This window comes from Parasteatoda tepidariorum, chromosome 5, assembly GCF_982258835.1.
Source record: "Parasteatoda tepidariorum strain Cologne lab strain chromosome 5, Ptep-v5.0, whole genome shotgun sequence".
In the NCBI taxonomy this organism is placed as follows: domain Eukaryota; kingdom Metazoa; phylum Arthropoda; class Arachnida; order Araneae; family Theridiidae; genus Parasteatoda; species Parasteatoda tepidariorum.
Genome location: NC_141759.1, coordinates 104,044,984 through 104,067,699, shown reverse-complemented (window position 1 = coordinate 104,067,699; position 22,716 = coordinate 104,044,984). Strand labels below are relative to the sequence as shown.

General features: G+C 24.3%; 1 protein-coding gene across 17 annotated transcripts in view; it reads left to right on the top strand.

The window, feature by feature from the left end:
- LOC147809929 (uncharacterized) overlaps positions 1–22,716 on the top strand; it is an 80,037-nt gene that overhangs the window by 40,903 nt on the left and 16,418 nt on the right. For 16 of the 17 annotated variants that reach the window (XM_087164682.1, XM_087164680.1, XM_087164679.1 and 13 more), the window contains 4 exons: positions 11,275–11,374; positions 15,518–15,637; positions 20,183–20,334; positions 22,311–22,408. The gene's annotated coding sequence lies outside the window, so the exon portion shown is untranslated. The remainder of the gene's footprint in view (positions 1–11,274; positions 11,375–15,517; positions 15,638–20,182; positions 20,335–22,310; positions 22,409–22,716) is intronic. The other variant, XM_087164674.1, reaches the window with a different exon arrangement.

Below are 22,716 nucleotides of genomic sequence, written 5' to 3'. Positions count from 1 at the left end.
ATTTTATTTCATCCAAACAATTATGCCTTTTCTGAAATATTGAGATTCTGTATCTTCAACTATAAATTAAAAACTATACTAATATTTCAACTCGATAAAAGTCGAAATTTCGGTACTCTTAACGTTCTTTTTATATTTCAAACAGGGTTCTTCCACTAACTCCAGAGATTTAAAACATTTTACACATATTTATAGTTGTTAACTCCCCCAAAAAATTTGTTGCAAGAAATCTGCATGTATAGGAAACATTTTTTCCAAATCAGCATTGAAAATGATTAAATGTGTGTTTATTATTTTGTGTTGCCACCGCAAGTTATGTTTCTTTCATTAGTCAATAGTTACTGGGAAAGGAGTAATTTTTTTCTATATGTCTTTTGATTTGAATATTAAATTGATTTAGTAGCAGAAAAAATTGATAACTTTTTTTAAACTATGCTATGACTCTTGTACTCTTTTCCGCTTTAATTAGAGTGCTATGTAAGTCTCGAATTAAATTATATGATAAATTTAACTATAAATCAAAATTGAAAGGGAGAAAATTTTAATGTTTATTTTAGTCTAATTTGCTATTAAAAAAATTGAATTTAAAAAAAACTATTTTGCTCTTTAATTGGTTAATGAAGTTGCTTATTTTTATATTAAATATTTTCTGAATGACACATTTTATGCTATTGCAACACATGAGTTATAAATTTCTTCTCTGCTTGATATGGATAGCGAAAGCTTAAGGTTTGAAGGTCAAGCCCGGGGGGGGGGTCGCTACGAAGACCTCCTCTCATTCTCTGGTCAAAAGCCACACCGATCAGTTTACAGACACCTGTGTAAATGTTTTTTTGCGAGATTCTAGAGAATCAAAAGCAAATCAACCCTACAAAACCCCACACCTTGTCTTAGAGAAGCATGCTGTTTGGATTTTTTCTCACTTGAAACTTGTGTTTTATTACAAAAAATATATAATTTAAGAAATTTTCAACAGCAAGATAAGAAGTATCGGATCTTTCGTCAATAATTTTATGCTTTCATCATTCGTTCATACATTTTAAAATATTATATATCAAGCCGTAGACAAATTTTCTTTCGGAAGGGATTTAAATTTGTAATATATAATATCGCATTTCTTAACAATTACAAATTCGTAATTAACTTATCTTGCATTTATCTTCACGTTATACTCATAAATATTTTTTTTTCCATATGTAAATCATTACATGCAAAATATTTGCTTTGCATCTTCTGTCAAACCTTTTTTAATAATCAATAAAAGGAAAATATTGTAAGACAACGTTCTCTCATAAGTATTTAAGATTATTTTTATAGTAATGATTGAAATGTTTATTAAAAACTCATAGGGAAAAAATTTACTATTTCAGGAATAGAGAAAATTTCTTATTTTACAAGGGAAATTATTTTTTGTAAATTCTTTTCGGGTGTTGTTTAAGCCCCCCGCCATATTCTATTCCTTGCTTACAGCCCTGTAATAAATTATAGGATATTGAGTTTTAAAAGCGTATTAATATATTTTAGTTAGTTTTTCATAAAAGGGAATATTTCTTAAAATAGTGATAAGTCAAGGAAACGTTAGTGAAAATTTTACTGTAAATTAGAAAAAGAAAAAAGAGAAGAGCAGGCAAAAAAAATCATCAGAACATCATGAAGGAAGCAGTACTTTCATATAACACATAACAATTTTATATAACAGTATTTTCAATACAACTTAGGGTTAGTAAAAAAAATATGATTATACTTGGTACAATTATTATATATTTCCTCAGGAATGTTTAAGAAGCTCACCATAAATTAAGTAATTGATTTTCAAACTATTTTACTTTTTTTTATTTTAGTCATAGATTTCTTTTTGAATTATAGAGTTCTTTTTTTTTTAAAGAAATTCTATTTAAAAAGAATGGTATAATACAATACAGAATATTATAAAAAAGAAAATAGATTTACTCAAATTACTCCATTTATCCCAAGATCATGGAAAAATTTACTTAACTCGCAGCTCATTTTTTGATGCTTTCATATGTAATACTCAATATCTTACCAGATAAATATCAAGTACCATAAGAAAAACAACATTCATTTTAAAAGTAATTTTTGTTTGAACTAGAAAGGGTTACTTATAAAAAGGCTTTATTCATAAAAGTTTAAAGCATTAAAAATCAACTTTCTTTATTAATTTTTTTTAAATAAAAAAAGAGTTTATAATTAATTAAAATAAAACTTTCTTTATTTGTTCTATAACATTTTAATTTGTTAATGTAAAATTTGTCGTAGTGGATAGCATGGATTAGCTGTCCGCATAAAACATAATGTTCCTTTACATAATTCTATAGTTTCAATTAAAAAAAGAACGAATTTTTGATTTAAGAGCTCAATTAGTATTTTTCCCCTTCATAGGAAAAAATTAAACAATCTTTCCACTCACAAAGAATAAGAATACTTAAAAAAATGATGGCACGAATTTTTTTTTTTTTTTTTTCAAATTTAATTTTATAAAAATAACATTAACTTTCAAAAAATAACACATTAAGTATAAAATAGGTTTTATTTAGAGTATTATTGACAGTATTAAGTCATCTATGACTGAAAAGAGACATGAAAAGAGCTTTAGTTAGCCAAAATTAATTTTATTAACCATCACTAAGCCATGCTATTTTATGGAAAGGGAATTCCATTTTCTTTTATACTGTTGTTTTGCCATAATATTTTAAAAGAAAATAATCTTTGATACTGTTGTTCTTATCTTGATTTTTAGCGATTTGATATGAAACTGACTGTTCTAATCTTTTTGAATTCGGAAGAAAATAAAGCCCTCTTTCTCCCTTTGCTGAGGAGGTATATGATGTGAAAGCTAGAAAAATAATTTCCCTGCCATCTATCGGAAGCTTTTGAAAACACGTCTAAAATAATAAACAGCACCTTCTTTATATGGCATTTAAAAGATTTTTTTTTTTCATTATTATTTCAAATATAAATATGATGCTACATGAAAAAATATTTTTGCTATGTAAATGAAAAATAAATATGTTGAGTATTTTTAAAGTATAGTTTTGATTTTCATTTATATTCTGTACTAAAATTTAAAATAAAATCAATTTATCAGTAATCATTTTATCAGTAAATCATTTTATTGTAAATTGTCTAATATTTTGAAATTCAATTAATAAAAATTCCAAATATTTTTTTATTATTTAAAAACGAATTTTTAAAAGCAGAATTTCTTTAGCAATTACTATTTTCAAATATTGCCCCAAAATTTTTTGAGAAAAATATTATTGAGTTTATTATACTAGAGTTTTGTTCTAAAAATTCAAAAAATTTAAACACATTTTATTTATGCAAAACTCTTAAAACCCTTTTTGAATCCTGTTTTTAAAAAGTAAGTAATTAAACTGAGATTTTAAGTTAAAATAAACATTAAATATTGAACATTTAAATAGATTAAAACAATTTATATGAATTAAAAATGTCCTATTTTAACATTTATTATAACATAATACTTAAATTGTAATTAAAGTTGGCAAATTAATAAAATAAAAAAGTATATTTCATAAAAAATCGTTACTTTGAACTAAAAAAATTTATGATTAAAAGGAGGATTTCAGCAATTTAAAGTACTTTTTCTTTTTATCTATAAATATATTCATTATTTCTGAATGTCCTCATCATTTCTGAATTGCATATTAATTTTACTTTTAAAGAAGGCTTAAAAAAAGGTAATTATATATATATGTATATAGTTATAAGTAGTTACAGTAGCTCATTTCAGGCTTCTTCCTGAAATGCCGTAATACAAACAAGAACGGACCTTTAGCTTTTTCCTACTATTATATCAGATTTTTTTAACTACATGTTTTTACCATCTATTAAAATAATAAGTTTTTAGGAATCATGTAACATTAAAAATAAATATATCTTTTATCTAATAAAAGAAAAGTCTTTATTTTAAAATATCTGCTTAATACAACAAATTAAAAATTTTATAATAAGCAATTAAAATAAAAACATTTTTCAATAAATTCAAGAATTGTTCTAGTTATAAGTTATAATAATTTTATTTTTAAGGGAAATAGTATTAAATTTCATCAAAAATATTTACTTCAAAACTAAGAATATAAACGAATTTAAATATTATACTTCGAGAAATGCTTTTTAGAACAAAAAATTCTTATAAATATTTATTTAAAAATTTTAAAATATTTAATTTTTAATCGAATTATTTTTTAAAAATATTTAATAAGCAATTCCAGAATTCATATTTAGGTTATAGCAAATTAATAAAATGCTAACTTTATAATGTTTTATGTAAAATTTCTGCAAATTTTAAAGAATAATGAAAGTGCATTTTTTAAATCGTAATATGCTAAATATTTTATGGATTTTATTCTTCTATCTTTTTTCAAATTTTCGAATTAATAAAAAAATTTTATACCAACTCTACACTTTCTCATTATTGATCAATCTATTCATTGTTACTTAAAATTAATAATGGCATACAATGAAGGTCTTGTAACCAATTAATAGTAGAAGGCCAAATGACACTTTTAGTTTTCGGGCCTGTATAAGTAACGAATTATATCGCCGCCTCTTCATGCTAAAAGATAGGAGAAAAAGAAAATCGATAAAATATGCTTAATATTTTTTTCTTCGCTTATTTTTTTATTTATTTATTTTCTTTCTTCATCTTTTCGGGTTAATGGCCAATTTTTTTTAGTATATATTTTTAAAGTATAGTTTTGATTTTCATTTATATTCTGTACTAAAATTTAAAATAAAATCAATTTATCAGTAATCATTTTATCAGTAAATCATTTTATTGTAAATTGTCTAATATTTTGAAATTCAATTAATAAAAATTCCAAATATTTTTTTATTATTTAAAAACGAATTTTTAAAAGCAGAATTTCTTTAGCAATTACTATTTTCAAATATTGCCCCAAAATTTTTTGAAAAAAATATTATTGAGTTTATTATACTAGAGTTTTGTTCTAAAAATTCAAAAAATTTAAACACATTTTATTTATGCAAAACTCTTAAAACCCTTTTTGAATCCTGTTTTTAAAAAGTAAGTAATTAAACTGAGATTTTAAGTTAAAATAAACATTAAATATTGAACATTTAAATAGATTAAAACAATTTATATGAATTAAAAATGTCCTATTTTAACATTTATTATAACATAATACTTAAATTGTAATTAAAGTTGGCAAATTAATAAAATAAAAAAGTATATTTCATAAAAAATCGTTACTTTGAACTAAAAAAATTTATGATTAAAAGGAGGATTTCAGCAATTTAAAGTACTTTTTCTTTTTATCTATAAATATATTCATTATTTCTGAATGTCCTCATCATTTCTGAATTGCATATTAATTTTACTTTTAAAGAAGGCTTAAAAAAAGGTAATTATATATATATGTATATAGTTATAAGTAGTTACAGTAGCTCATTTCAGGCTTCTTCCTGAAATGCCGTAATACAAACAAGAACGGACCTTTAGCTTTTTCCTACTATTATATCAGATTTTTTTAACTACATGTTTTTACCATCTATTAAAATAATAAGTTTTTAGGAATCATGTAACATTAAAAATAAATATATCTTTTATCTAATAAAAGAAAAGTCTTTATTTTAAAATATCTGCTTAATACAACAAATTAAAAATTTTATAATAAGCAATTAAAATAAAAACATTTTTCAATAAATTCAAGAATTGTTCTAGTTATAAGTTATAATAATTTTATTTTTAAGGGAAATAGTATTAAATTTCATCAAAAATATTTACTTCAAAACTAAGAATATAAACGAATTTAAATATTATACTTCGAGAAATGCTTTTTAGAACAAAAAATTCTTATAAATATTTATTTAAAAATTTTAAAATATTTAATTTTTAATCGAATTATTTTTTAAAAATATTTAATAAGCAATTCCAGAATTCATATTTAGGTTATAGCAAATTAATAAAATGCTAACTTTATAATGTTTTATGTAAAATTTCTGCAAATTTTAAAGAATAATGAAAGTGCATTTTTTAAATCGTAATATGCTAAATATTTTATGGATTTTATTCTTCTATCTTTTTTCAAATTTTCGAATTAATAAAAAAATTTTATACCAACTCTACACTTTCTCATTATTGATCAATCTATTCATTGTTACTTAAAATTAATAATGGCATACAATGAAGGTCTTGTAACCAATTAATAGTAGAAGGCCAAATGACACTTTTAGTTTTCGGGCCTGTATAAGTAACGAATTATATCGCCGCCTCTTCATGCTAAAAGATAGGAGAAAAAGAAAATCGATAAAATATGCTTAATATTTTTTTCTTCGCTTATTTTTTTATTTATTTATTTTCTTTCTTCATCTTTTCGGGTTAATGGCCAATTTTTTTTAGTATATATTTTTAAAGTATAGTTTTGATTTTCATTTATATTCTGTACTAAAATTTAAAATAAAATCAATTTATCAGTAATCATTTTATCAGTAAATCATTTTATTGTAAATTGTCTAATATTTTGAAATTCAATTAATAAAAATTCCAAATATTTTTTTATTATTTAAAAACGAATTTTTAAAAGCAGAATTTCTTTAGCAATTACTATTTTCAAATATTGCCCCAAAATTTTTTGAAAAAAATATTATTGAGTTTATTATACTAGAGTTTTGTTCTAAAAATTCAAAAAATTTAAACACATTTTATTTATGCAAAACTCTTAAAACCCTTTTTGAATCCTGTTTTTAAAAAGTAAGTAATTAAACTGAGATTTTAAGTTAAAATAAACATTAAATATTGAACATTTAAATAGATTAAAACAATTTATATGAATTAAAAATGTCCTATTTTAACATTTATTATAACATAATACTTAAATTGTAATTAAAGTTGGCAAATTAATAAAATAAAAAAGTATATTTCATAAAAAATCGTTACTTTGAACTAAAAAAATTTATGATTAAAAGGAGGATTTCAGCAATTTAAAGTACTTTTTCTTTTTATCTATAAATATATTCATTATTTCTGAATGTCCTCATCATTTCTGAATTGCATATTAATTTTACTTTTAAAGAAGGCTTAAAAAAAGGTAATTATATATATATGTATATAGTTATAAGTAGTTACAGTAGCTCATTTCAGGCTTCTTCCTGAAATGCCGTAATACAAACAAGAACGGACCTTTAGCTTTTTCCTACTATTATATCAGATTTTTTTAACTACATGTTTTTACCATCTATTAAAATAATAAGTTTTTAGGAATCATGTAACATTAAAAATAAATATATCTTTTATCTAATAAAAGAAAAGTCTTTATTTTAAAATATCTGCTTAATACAACAAATTAAAAATTTTATAATAAGCAATTAAAATAAAAACATTTTTCAATAAATTCAAGAATTGTTCTAGTTATAAGTTATAATAATTTTATTTTTAAGGGAAATAGTATTAAATTTCATCAAAAATATTTACTTCAAAACTAAGAATATAAACGAATTTAAATATTATACTTCGAGAAATGCTTTTTAGAACAAAAAATTCTTATAAATATTTATTTAAAAATTTTAAAATATTTAATTTTTAATCGAATTATTTTTTAAAAATATTTAATAAGCAATTCCAGAATTCATATTTAGGTTATAGCAAATTAATAAAATGCTAACTTTATAATGTTTTATGTAAAATTTCTGCAAATTTTAAAGAATAATGAAAGTGCATTTTTTAAATCGTAATATGCTAAATATTTTATGGATTTTATTCTTCTATCTTTTTTCAAATTTTCGAATTAATAAAAAAATTTTATACCAACTCTACACTTTCTCATTATTGATCAATCTATTCATTGTTACTTAAAATTAATAATGGCATACAATGAAGGTCTTGTAACCAATTAATAGTAGAAGGCCAAATGACACTTTTAGTTTTCGGGCCTGTATAAGTAACGAATTATATCGCCGCCTCTTCATGCTAAAAGATAGGAGAAAAAGAAAATCGATAAAATATGCTTAATATTTTTTTCTTCGCTTATTTTTTTATTTATTTATTTTCTTTCTTCATCTTTTCGGGTTAATGGCCAATTTTTTTTAGTATATATTTTTAAAGTATAGTTTTGATTTTCATTTATATTCTGTACTAAAATTTAAAATAAAATCAATTTATCAGTAATCATTTTATCAGTAAATCATTTTATTGTAAATTGTCTAATATTTTGAAATTCAATTAATAAAAATTCCAAATATTTTTTTATTATTTAAAAACGAATTTTTAAAAGCAGAATTTCTTTAGCAATTACTATTTTCAAATATTGCCCCAAAATTTTTTGAAAAAAATATTATTGAGTTTATTATACTAGAGTTTTGTTCTAAAAATTCAAAAAATTTAAACACATTTTATTTATGCAAAACTCTTAAAACCCTTTTTGAATCCTGTTTTTAAAAAGTAAGTAATTAAACTGAGATTTTAAGTTAAAATAAACATTAAATATTGAACATTTAAATAGATTAAAACAATTTATATGAATTAAAAATGTCCTATTTTAACATTTATTATAACATAATACTTAAATTGTAATTAAAGTTGGCAAATTAATAAAATAAAAAAGTATATTTCATAAAAAATCGTTACTTTGAACTAAAAAAATTTATGATTAAAAGGAGGATTTCAGCAATTTAAAGTACTTTTTCTTTTTATCTATAAATATATTCATTATTTCTGAATGTCCTCATCATTTCTGAATTGCGTATTAATTTTACTTTTAAAGAAGGCTTAAAAAAAGGTAATTATATATATATGTATATAGTTATAAGTAGTTACAGTAGCTCATTTCAGGCTTCTTCCTGAAATGCCGTAATACAAACAAGAACGGACCTTTAGCTTTTTCCTACTATTATATCAAATTTTTTTAACTACATGTTTTTACCATCTATTAAAATAATAAGTTTTTAGGAATCATGTAACATTAAAAATAAATATATCTTTTATCTAATAAAAGAAAAGTCTTTATTTTAAAATATCTGCTTAATACAACAAATTAAAAATTTTATAATAAGCAATTAAAATAAAAACATTTTTCAATAAATTCAAGAATTGTTCTAGTTATAAGTTATAATAATTTTATTTTTAAGGGAAATAGTATTAAATTTCATCAAAAATATTTACTTCAAAACTAAGAATATAAACGAATTTAAATATTATACTTCGAGAAATGCTTTTTAGAACAAAAAATTCTTATAAATATTTATTTAAAAATTTTAAAATATTTAATTTTAAATCGAATTTTTAATCGAATTATTTTTTAAAAATATTTAATAAGCAATTCCAGAATTCATATTTAGGTTATAGCAAATTAATAAAATGCTAACTTTATAATGTTTTATGTAAAATTTCTGCAAATTTTAAAGAATAATGAAAGTGCATTTTTTAAATCGTAATATGCTAAATATTTTATGGATTTTATTCTTCTATCTTTTTTCAAATTTTCGAGTTAATAAAAAATTTTTATACCAACTCTACACTTTCTCATTATTAATCAATCTATTCATTGTTACTTAAAATTAATAATGGCATACAATGAATGTCTTGTAACCAATTAATAGTAGAAGGCCAAATGACACTTTTAGTTTTCGGGCCTGTATAAGTAACGAATTATATCGCCGCCTCTTCATGCTAAAAGATAGGAGAAAAAGAAAATCGATAAAATATGCTTAATATTTTTTTCTTCGCTTATTTTTTTATTTATTTATTTTCTTTCTTCATCTTTTCGGGTTAATGGCCAATTTTTTTATCAACTCTAAACTTATTCATTATTAATAAAATAATTCTTTGTAACCTTACAATTAATTTATGGTATACATATGAAGGTCCTGTAACCAATTAAGTGCAAACGGCAAAACAGCACTTTTATTTTCCGGGCCTATATAAGTGACGAGTTATTCCGCCGCTTCCGATAATGCCTCAAAACCAACGGTAACGGACCGCATTGTATTTGCCGTTAACGTTCCGAAAATGCCAGCTTACAGCCTTACGTTTGCCGCGAGGTGTGTGCTTACTGGGATTATTTATTTTCTTAATCTTATGATAATTTTTACATAATGAAATTAACTTAAATGAAATTATATTTGTTTGATATTAAAGCATGGATTTGCTTAGAGTATTTAAAAAATGTGGACAAAATGTTGGTTTATTAGAATAGTAGCATATAATAAGTTGTTGAAGATCCTGCTATGTTTTTTTAACCACTTTTGTAATAACTTTTTTTTAAAAATTCAATAATAAAAAAATTAAATGTTAATTTAGTTAGTTAAGTTAATTTTTCCACAAATACAAAATTATTTTTAAGCTAAATAAAGTTATTTCATTGATTTTATTTAGCTAAAAACAAATAATGAACTGAAACATCCGCAACTTTCATATTAATTTTTTCAAGGATTATGGCTTTTAAAGTTTCTGGGATTTTTGTAAAATAAAATGTTTTAAATAAGTTATAAGTTAGTGGTAGAAATCAATTGCGTTGTAACTTACAGTAAGGCGAATTTTTTGTAATAAGTTTAACTAAGTTCCTTTGAAAAGTCGTTCAACTAGTAATTAAACTTCTTTTTTGCAACCAAGTTTTATTGTTCTTATTTATTAAATATTGAAAACTGATTTAGAAATCAGTTGTAAAAATAGAAAATCATCTCAAGAAAGATAAATAATTTACATTCATATTAGTGCAATTTTCAATTTAATTTAAAATTTGCATTATCATTCAAAACTTTACATAAAAATGAAAAACATTCTTATATTGTAAAAGTCAATTTTTCTACTTATGCATTACATTTGGATGGTTTGTTCCGTGTCTAAAATAATGTCAAAACATACCTAAATTATTTTAAAAGGCTTAAATTGTATGAAGCAGTGTGACATGAATGCATAAATTAGATATTAAAGATCTAATACTTTTATTTATTCAAACTGTATTCTTGTTTTAATCATTTCTAATTATCCATTTTTTTTTATGTTTCATTTACTTTATATGAATGATGCTTGATAAAAATTTATAAGAAACAATATTTTTTTTAATTAATTTTTTTGATTGAAATGTAAAGTTAATGTGTAAAGTGTAAGTTAAAAACATTTTTAAATAAACTTCATAGCTTATTATAAAGATTGTATCAATGCTAAGAACAAGTTTATGTATATTATAAATAATTTAGTCTACTAATTTTATTGTAATATTATATGTGTTTATGAAAATAATATACTAAAAAAGTAAAAATTATTTTTTACCTAAGGTCAGATGGTATTGGAACTGTGACTGTTGAAAAGTGATATTTTTGCCAATATTGAGGTACAATTACGAATACTTCTTGAAAACCGAATTACTCATTTTAGGTAAATATATTACTCTTTTCTTTATAATTTACTCTAAATTAGCTTATTCAGGTGGCCACCCACCTGGAAAACCTTGAAAACCTGGAATTATCAGGGAATTTTTTTTATACTGGAAATATCAGGGAAATTTGGATAAAAGCCTGGAAAAATCAGGGAATTTTAAAGAAAAACTGGAAATTTTTTCTTTGATAATTTTTTTTAATTTAAATTATTTCATCCATTATACCCACTTTTTTAAACAGAAATGTATCACCAAACAGTTGAAATATCATCAACTTAGTGATACTTTGCTTACATCAAAATTTGCTCCATTACAGCTCTGTTAAACTAGAATGTAACATAAAATGCTTCCACGGTTGCTAAACGAATGTAGAAATCTTTGATCGCTGTGGGACTGTGCAATTTAGGAAAGATTCTAGTGGAGGTGGAAAAAGGGATTAGGATGTTATCTTCTGTTTTTATATTCTGTCCTTGGGCTGAATCCATTTATGGCTCAAGTTTGTTTCGATGCTTTGGAAGTAATTTTTTTCTTCTATTTTGACAAAATGTTTTTGTATTTTTAACTTTATAAAATTCTCCAAAAATTAGTTGGTTATAATTGAATAATAATAGATTTTATAAGGAGCCAACTATAATATTAATATTTAATTTTACTCTTTTGTTGGCCAATATATGATTTTTGATTCAAAATTTTGTACCAAAACATTAAAAAATAAATAAAAAATCTTGCCAAATTGTCCAAATAAGTTTTTTTTTAAGATATGTTAAAAAAAATAGCATTTTGAATGAAATATTTTATAATATAGACACTTTTCTTGTACACATCCTATATTTTATAAGAAAAAAAAACAAAAACCTGGAAATTTTATAATTTTTATCTGGAAAACCTGGAAAAATCAGGGAAATTTGAAGTCTGATTTGAGTGACCACCCTGTTTTTAGAAGTATGTGATTTGTTAGTTTAGTGGTATTAATAATAAAATTAGATTATGTTATTTTAACAGTTCTTTGTATAACTATAAAATTAGGTTTTACTTTACTCATTTACTTAAATTATTGTAAAAATCAGTTCTTTATCAAATCCTCATTAAATATAACTTTCTTTTGAGTTTTTACTTACTTCAAATGATATACTAAATTGCTTCAAAATTAATTCTACAGAGTGGCTAAGATAAAAGAGTCCTGGTGAGAATATAAAGTACAAATTCTTACAAAATTTATTACTCAGGAAATCTTTTATCTTGTCCAATACGACAACTTGTATCCACTCTGTATTATTTAACAAGATTGGGATTAAAATAAATTTTGATTTTGATAAAAGATTTCCTCTGAGGTGGTTTTTTTCATGATTTTTTTTGAATAATTGTTGTTTTAGAGTGCAATTCAGCGTGCATTCAAATTATCCACCATCAGTTGAAGCTAAAATAAATGTAATATTTAAAAAAAATATGCTAGATTCACTGATATTGAAATTTCCCTGTGTGATACTGTAATGTAGGAAAATTTGAAATACTATCTTACTCCTACTTTTAGTAGCCAATGCATAATTTTTAAAAAAAACTCTGATATTATTACAAAATCAATCAAAAATATTCATAATAAAGAAAATACAAAATAGTTCATGTATCAAAATTGTAAAGGTCAGTAATGTCAATCAGTGTCAATTGTCAGTAATAAATAAACATACTAATTTAAATGCCAACGTAGTTTAATTATATAAATATAATTAGTTTAAAACTTGTTTTACTTTTATCTTTATTTTATATTAAACATGAAGCTTTAATGGTTTTTCATTGTTATATGTAAAAATTAATTCATGTTCAAAAATAATACCTGTCATAACATGATTCAGATAAACATGTTATATCCTGTTTTCTGGGAGATCCGACCTTTTAAATTTTCGACGAGGGTTTTCAATGTTTGCCTTTATCTGACACAGATGTGTGGACGAAGGTAAATTGTTTTTTTCTCCGTTTGTAGTTAACGCCACAAATAGATAGATTTTTTTTTTATAATGTATAATATTTTATTCTTTCTAAAATGTTATAAAATAAGCTATACAGAATGTTATAAAATTTACTTCTACCCTGCCTGATTTCCAGCTAACAAAGCACTCATCCATAACTAATAGTTTTTAATTCAAATAAATAAAATTTAAAATCATTAACTCTCATTAGCTTATTATTCAATGAATTCTTTTGATTTTAATTTTTGATACAGTTAAAGTTTTCAAATTTTTTGGGCATCTTTAAAAATCCCTGCTTTATTTAGAAAAAGTGTATTATCTTATTTGCTTAAAAGCCTACATTTCATTTTCAGAATTTCTTCATTCTAGTTTTATAGAAGAGCAGTTGAGCACATTAAGTAAATCATAAACAAAAAAGAATAATTTATAAAAAGGATAGACTTGAAGAACATAATATTGGATTCTGATGAATAAATAAAAAATTATAACAATTGTTATTTAATGGTGCTTTGATTTGTGAATATTTCAAATTTTTTTGAAAGTCATTTTATCTCAGAAGTTTCTTTCTATTAGATTATTTAAGTTTCTTTTTATTAGATGAATATAAGGAATTATATTAAATATCGAGTGATTTTTCTTTGTATTAAGCTTCAACGCTTTTTTAAACAAAAATATTTTTAAAGCTATTAAGGTTTTTACAGGGTGTCTGCGCACCTGGAAAGTCATGGATTTCGGCATTGAGAAAAATTTTTCATAAAATGTCATGATTTTAACTATTAAAAAAAAAAAAATTCATGCAAAGTCATGGATTTAGTTTGCCAAAAAATCTAATTTTTAAAATGCAGTTTAGTCCCCTTCCCCAATTTCACTGTGTTCCGAATATCTGAATTTGTAACAAAAACCCCACTAGCAGTCATATTTTATTAAAATATAAAATATTCTTATCCTGCTCTTTAAAAATTATGGTGTTCTTTCAAAAAATGAAAGAACATTATTTCTAGAGTGAATTTTCTTTTAAACTTCTGTGAGTAATTTCAATTTTTTTTTACTTATGTATTATTATTATTATTTTTAATCAATTTTAAATTCTAGCTGAAGCAAATGAGAACAGAAAAATTAGGAGTATTTCTTTCCTTTCTGATGAACAAGAAAAGTATCTTTAAAAAATAATTCTGCAGAAAAAAAGAAGAAAAATGTTTTACTTTTATACTTTTTTCAGCTATTTTATTGCTTCAATTCTTTCTTCACTCTGTTTTTTAAATTTAAAATCTATAAATATGAAGATGCAGAGTATAACAGTTTTGGCTATATCTATCATTTCAATTAATGTGGGCCGGCCAGGTGGCTGAGCGGTTAGCATGCCTGACTGCGAAGCCATTGGCTGGGGGTTCGAATTCCGCTTTGGGCATGGGTGTTTCTCTCTCAGTGTTGTCCTCTGTTGTTTGTGAATGTGACCCACCCTTTAAAACGGATATCTGTGACAGTGTGGCGTGGGTACTGTTACTCGCCTCCGTGACTTAGGTTCATAGGTGGCCACTGGGTGACGTTAAATGAGTAACACTTCCGGCATCTTCTGAAGTGGAGAACTAACAGTTCAGTACCTGCTGTTAGAAAAAAAGAAGAAGAAAATTTCAACTTATGTTATTATGATGCTTTCTTAAATTTATTGTTGTGTTTTTGTTGGAGAAAATAGTAACTTTGTTAAGTCATGAGAAATTCTTGGAATCAGTCATGAAAAGTCATGGATATGAAAATCTAAAATATAGCAGATACCCTGTTTTTATTTAATTTTAACTGACTCAACGTTGTACCTTTTTAAAAAATAAAATGAAAGTGTTCACTTTTCTAAAGAGATATCTAATGTTTATGAGTAACAGCTACTATTCTTAATAAAATATGGCTAGACATTCAAAATACTTTTGGTTTAGTTTACACTAAATTATGTGACCGAACATTCTCTTGCTTTTGTATCACTATATTGGATAATGATTATTTAGGAAAGATCCTTTGCAAGCTCACTTTTTTTTTTCCTTTTTTTATATGGCTTTTAATTTACTTATTTATTTAATATTTTTGTCATAGCTGTTATAGTTTCCCCTCCTTCTTCCTTACTTTATTTTACTAAAACTTCCACAGTTTCAGATCAAACATGATATAATGATTTTTATTTTTTCACAGGAGGGGAAGGAGCACTTATTGGTGCAGGTGCATCTGTTGCTGGTATTGGATCAGATATTGGAGGCAGCATCAGAATTCCAGCATTCTTCAATGGAGTGTTTGGCCATAAACCTACGCCCGGTAAATAAACTTTTTCAGAAACAATTTGTTAGGTATATATGTATGTATTTGAAATTGTACTATGCATCCAGCGGCGTAGTGTCAATGTATGTTCGAGGGGGTTTATTGGTTATCTTCTGTCTTTGTTGTTGGCCATCAAAGCAGATGGGGTGTGGATGTTCTTGTTGTCCAGTGGCGCCATCTATAGCCAAGAATACGACTTCGGACACACCCATATGTCACACCTGTTTCTAGGGCAAACCTGTCCATGCATTAACAGATCGTAATTTTGATCTGACCCAGAGAATGATCATTCTCCAATTCAGTACCCCCAGAGGTATAATTTGTTGTGGGAATATGAAGGACATTATGACCCAACAGATTTAACCTGCACCAGTCACCATTTACTGCACTGGGAGTTTTCGGTCGGACTCCCTTTATGAACTCCCTTTCCCAAGAACAAGAGTCCTGCCAACTTCTTCTATATATTTATATACCGGGATCTGTCCAGTCTAAATTTGCTAGCGTTTAGCGGTACCTTCACAAATTCGACTTCAGAAAAAATGGTAGTTTCATGAAATACTTTTTCTTAAAATTTTATTTTTGTATCTCGTAACTCATAGATACAAAAAATTTATTTTTGTATCTATAGTTAATTATAGTCCTACTATATAGTACAATAGTTAATATCAAGTAATATATATAATTTCATATGGGGTTTTGTCCCCCAAACTACGCTACTGTATATGTCAGAATATCATTACTACTAGGATTATTATTATTACTAGGAAAATTAAATTCTCCAGGTAAAAATACCACATATTGCTTTACTGACATTTGTGTTTCATGCTTCTATTCTCTCTTCTTTTGTACTAGATTAGAGACAATGGGTAAATCACTCATCCTTCAAATATGAAATAACTTCACATCATGAAAATACAAGATCGTCGATTTGTAATGTTTATTACTTTTTTTTTATTTAATATGAATTATGAAATTAAATTATAATTTTAAAAAACTTTTTAAATTTGAGCAAAGTTTGATGGCTATTCCAAATTGACATTATTAGGACAAAATAAGAAAACATGATGAGCCAACAATTAAATAATAAAACTTATTTTTTTTATAGTTACAAATTTAAATAGGTTCATTTAATAATTTTTTTAAATTAAAGTCATGCAATTAGGTCACAAAAAATTTTCAATAACGTTTTATCTTTAAATAAATTTAGAGTTTGCTATAATAGAAATAAGAAAGCAAAACTGACAAAAATCTAATAGTTAAATAATTATAAATTCAGTTCTCCTTCATCAGTATATGAATATTATCAAAACTAATAATTAAATGTAGACTAAGTGTTCTCAAAATACAATTTTATTGAAATAGTATATTGAATATTATACGTTGACCCCCTTACTTATTCAAAACAAATGATTATTTTATTATAGTTCTTTTGCGAATGGCATTTAATAATCTGGTAATTTATATTTTATTTTGATGTGGCTATTCTAACTGTGACTTTATCTTTATTTATTTTTACTATATGTGGGCGTCTCTTTATTAAGTCTTAGTCTGTGTACTTTTAAATTGTTATTCTTTTTCATTAATTTTTCTTTTCATTTATATACATTTCAATTTTTCTAATTGTTTTATTTAATTTGTTTTTCCATTATGGGACCTCGGAGGCACTGTCAGTTTTTAGTTTCACCACTGACAACAGAAGGGCTCCTGTGTGTTAGCAGGCAGTGTGTCCCCTGATGAAATGCTAACGCACATATCTTGAGTGCTAACACACATATCTTAAAGTTTTTGTTGTTTTCTGCTAGAATTGTATTTGCGCTTTTCGATTTTGATTTATTATTTTAAATGTTACATACTTATTTTGTCTTTTTCTGAATTTGTAAATTAGTTTCATTCTTTGATTAGACAAATAGCATTTACTAATGTCCGATATTTTATCAGGCAAATATACTAGTCTATTAATTATATTATTCATTGGCTCGCTCCCAATTGTTTATCAGGCAAAATAATATATTAATAACAATATTCATGCCAAGTAATTCTTTCGAGAAAAAGTGAAATTTTAAAATACAAATTATATAATATCTAGTTTCACAGACAACCAATTATCGGTTTACGTCTCAAAAAGGACAAACTGTTCAATCAAAAGAGAGAAATATCATCAAATGTATGAAATATTTAATGTTAAAAAAATGCATGTAAGGATTGCGAAATAAATATTTTTTCATATGATCACCAAATAACAACCGTGTTCAGGATTGTCCACATCCTTCTACCAAAAATAGCGAAATAGTATTGTCAGATACCACATGATGGAGGCGGAGCTGAGTGCCAACTCCTGGTGAACGAACTATACGTCTTATGATGACAAATAATCTAGTTTCTAATGTTGTTTATTGTTTTATTATGACTACTAGCCATTTTTAAATGATAAAGAAAATATTATAGAGTTAGCAAGTACAAATTAAAATGAATTGAAATTTACTAGTACAAATTAAAATTTGTTATTTTGTAAGTTTGATTCTAAGTTGCTAATAAATAAAAAAAAATTAAGGAAAAATAATTAAATAAACAAATTAAAGCAACAGATGATAATTTTAATTCTGAAATCCAAAAAACTTCCATGACTTTTGTGGGGTAAACTTTTTGTTACTTTTTGATTATTGATTTCTTAAAAATAAACCTTTTTATAATATTCCATACAGTTTTGCAAAGTATAGATTATACATCTTATTATTAAATACCTTATCTCAAATATTCCTTTTAATTAATGAATTAAAAGGAATATTTCAGAATGAAAAGGAGTTTTTCAGAATTTATAAGTGAATGAACACTTTTGGGAGCCACTGTAAAGATAAAAATTTATTGATATATAATCATCTGGAATGGTTTTCTTTTTCTTAATGAAAATATATTAAACCCTACTTATCCAAGGTTTTATTGGTCATTCTGTTTTTACCATTTTGTAGGTAAACTTTGAGCAAAAACTTTTCAATGTAGCACCTTTAAAAAAAATTCATTCAAACAGCATATTTTACAAACTAAACATATTATTTTCTCCACATGTTTAAATTTTTTTAAAATTAATGTTGTACCAAAACATTAAAAAGAAAAAACAAAACCTTGCCAAATTGTTAAAATTAATTTAGTCTACTTATTTTTTCATGATTATATGTTAAAATAATAACATTTTAAATAAAATACTTATAATATTGACACTTTTCTTGTACTCAGCTTACACTTTATGAGAAGAAAAAAATACACTGACCTGGTAATTTCAAGATTTTTACCTGGTTAGGGCTGACCCTGAACTTTAAAGCATGCATATTTTTTTTAAATCTGGAACCATTTTCTTTAAAACTTTAAATGTATTTCCAAACTCACAATTTTCTCTTCAAAAAATTATTCAAACAATATTTTGTTTGACAGAAAAATTTTCATACTATTAGTATTCTTTTTCTGCCTGTTTTAGTTCATAACTTGTAATAACATCTTTTCAGGTGTTACTAACATTTTTTTTTTATTGAGGCTATAAAGTAGAAATAATTATTGACGAAAAGTAAATTCCTCAAAGCCCAGGCTAATATTTGGTTTGGTTTCTTTGCTGAAAAAGGAATAAAAGGCAGATGCTGTATTTTGTCTTTCCTTATACTCCTTAGAAACTCCTTGGAAATAAAAAAAAGTCTCCACGGAGTACTTGGAACTACTTAGATTTCCAAATTAGTCCTTAGAAACTCCTCAGATTATTGCATTGAATGGATGAACTTACTAAGTTCGCGGTTGAATTTGCTGTCCAAGCAAGGAAACAAAATTATATGACTTAGCTGTCAAAATCTAATAGTTTAAGAAAAACTTTAAAAGAAAAAAAATACTGAATTGCAAGAGTTAGAAGAAAAAAATAACAGCAAGTAATTTTAATTTTACATGATACAAGCAAACTTAATTAATGATTTACTGTGATTTTTTTTTTTTGTAGAAAATACCTTAGATTTTCTTATGTATTCAAATTTACATCTTTAACATCTCTACTATGCATATTAACAAGATTTATTAAAATATTTGAAACTAGAAAATGTATTTATGTGTGAAAGTGATAACTTTATTTTTCTTGATGAAGTTTGACAAAGTCAAAATTTATTTCAAAAAGGCTGGAGAAAAATATCTTATGCAAAATATAGATTTTTGCAAGTTCTTTATACTAACTGCTTTTTAACTTTGTGTGAAACATAACTAGACAGTTTTTTTTTTTTTTCAAAAGTTTTTAAATTTTTGATAAGTTCTTAAAATTTTGGATTCCTTGGATTTTTTCTTCTGATCTCTGTATGAACCCTGAAGTTACAAGTTATAATTAAAAATGCTAATATAAAACATGTCAGTGAACATTTTTAAGGGCATTATTTTGTTTTTTTAATGTTATTTTCAAAGGTTTCTTTTTAAAAGGCATTTTTTAAGAATTTTTAGGCTATCAATATCCTAACCCTACTTGTTGCTATATATTTTTTCTAATAAATTGAATGTATTTCAATTTCTTGTAATTCTGTTTAGGCTCATGATTCTCCTGTTCAATGTATAGTTTGGAATCGCAATGATCTTTGGATGGTAACTGGTGATCATGTAGGATAAGTAAAATATTGGCAAAGCAATATGAACAATGTAAAAATATTCCAAGCACATAAAGAACCCTTACGAGGAAACAGGTTCTGCAATTTTTAAATATTTATTTTAATATAACTTTTTGAATTCATTACTGTATATTGCAAGGACAATTTTTACATATTTGCTACTGATTAAAATTCTAGAACACTTTTTATTCCAACTAACTATTTAATTCACTGTTACTGAACAAAAATGTCGAGTTCAAAACCTTTTTTTTAATTGGACGATTCAGTTATCGATTACAAACATCAAACAATTCATTACAGGGTTGGGGTTTTGGACAGGACAAGTGGGTTTTACTGTTTTAAACTGGATAAAACTGTCTTAAAGTGTCCAAAACCTTGAACTTAGGTAAAAGGTAAAAATTCTATATGTGTAACCATTGTACACATTATAATTACCTGTATCAATAAATATTTGATATTTTTTATATAATTTACTTTAACTTATTAAAGGAAAATAATATAATATAACAGGAAAAGGTTTATAATTTTTGAAGCTCCACGATTCATTGAACAACAAAAGTGAATACCTAATCCTTTAAATATAAATATGCTTTTAATACTGATAAATAATGTTTTTGCATAAGGATAAATAATGCAATATTAAAAATTGATTATAATTTTTTTTTAAAATACTAAATCTGTTTAAAAATTAACCTTTTAGTTTTCAAAATATTTTTTTTAAAAAATATTATAATTTCTGTATCACAGGATGATAAAAAAGACATTTAAAAAAAAAAAAATAATAAATTGTTTTTAAACATAAATATATTAGTTTACATTGGAAATACAAAATAACTGAAAAATGTATTAACACTTTTGAAGGGCATAACATCAGTTTCAGTTACTGGCACTGGTGATGTATCACCACTATGCTAAAAGAATCGTACATGAATGAAATAAAAGTATTCTTGAATAGTACTATAGATAAATAAACCTGTTTATGACTAACCAAGTGCTTAGTCCCTAATAGCTTAACCTGTATGGAAAGATCAAAGTTCAGTTATGTACTATTGAATGAGACGACCAATTAATCTTCTTTTGTTTAATGTTTAAATTGAAGAGTCAAACAATATTAATAAGACATTACACTTTTAAAAACAAATATTCTCTAGTAGATTTAATTATCGATATGTTATTAGTTCTATGTTTATTTTACCTTTTAAATATTGTTCCGATAAAATTGTGACATAATTTGAGTAAAAGGGTTTTGGACAAAGGGGTTTTAGACAGGACGGTTTTAACCGTAGATTAATCCATTCTGTCCTAAACCTTGCCAACCCTGATTCATTAGCATCCTTTTTTTTATATATAGGTAGTTTTGTATTTTCAAGAATCGTAAGAATAAGCAAAGCACCAATATCCCTTAGTCATCGTATTTGAACACTTTCATTTATTATTTCTTATCTGAACAAGTAACCAACACTGCATATTACTTATAGCATTTGAAAAGTTAATTCTGAGTACAATGTTATTTATTAATCTTGTTTCTTTTCTATTTTTGAAATTAAAAAAACTTAAATATGTACACTTTTTATTATGAATTATATATGTTTGTGTGACTCGAGAAATGAATTTTAAAATATATGTGAATTCACTCCTATATTTTAAAATTTTTATTCTCTTTACCTGAAATTATTCCTGAATAATTTTTTTTGTAGCACTGATTCCAGCTAATTGGTTATTGTTGGTAATTATTCCGACATTAAAACTAACTAATATATCTTTCTATATTTGTACCATCTGTGAATATTTAGTGAAAAGTTTTTAATATTAAATTTTTGCATTAGGTAATTGTGGGATTAATAGTTATCTGTATTAATTATTTATCGATGAATTTGCTGCTAACAGTTTCAAAATTAAGACTTTTTGCGTGGTTCAGTTTTATATATTTTTTTAATTGTTATGCAATATTTAAAGTATATATTCTATCTGCATTTTTTTTCAAGTTTAAAAAACGATTTGCTTACAATGTTTATAAATAAAACACTAATTATTTATTTTATGTGTTTTAGTTTTTGTCCTGTTGATACCAAATTCATCACTTGCTCTGATGATGGCACTATAAGGATTTTGGATTTTTTAAAATGTGTTGAAGAAAAAATTCTGAGAAGTATTATGTCAATTTCATTTTTTTTGTTTACTGTATGTTTATTTTATTTAAAAGCCTTAGAATGTTTCATCCTTCAAGAATAGAGGTTCACTTTTTCTCTCCAAAACAATTTATAAATGTTTATTTTAATATGAAATTAATAAAAATTGCTTTTATCTAGGTAAGGATTGTCTAAAGTAGTTTCGAATTTAAACTTCATTCATCCAAAATTACAATTAATTGCATGCCAACACAAATAGGAAAAACCTAATTTTTTACTATGAACTAAATGAAGGAATACATATTTTTAAAATACTCCAATTTTAAGG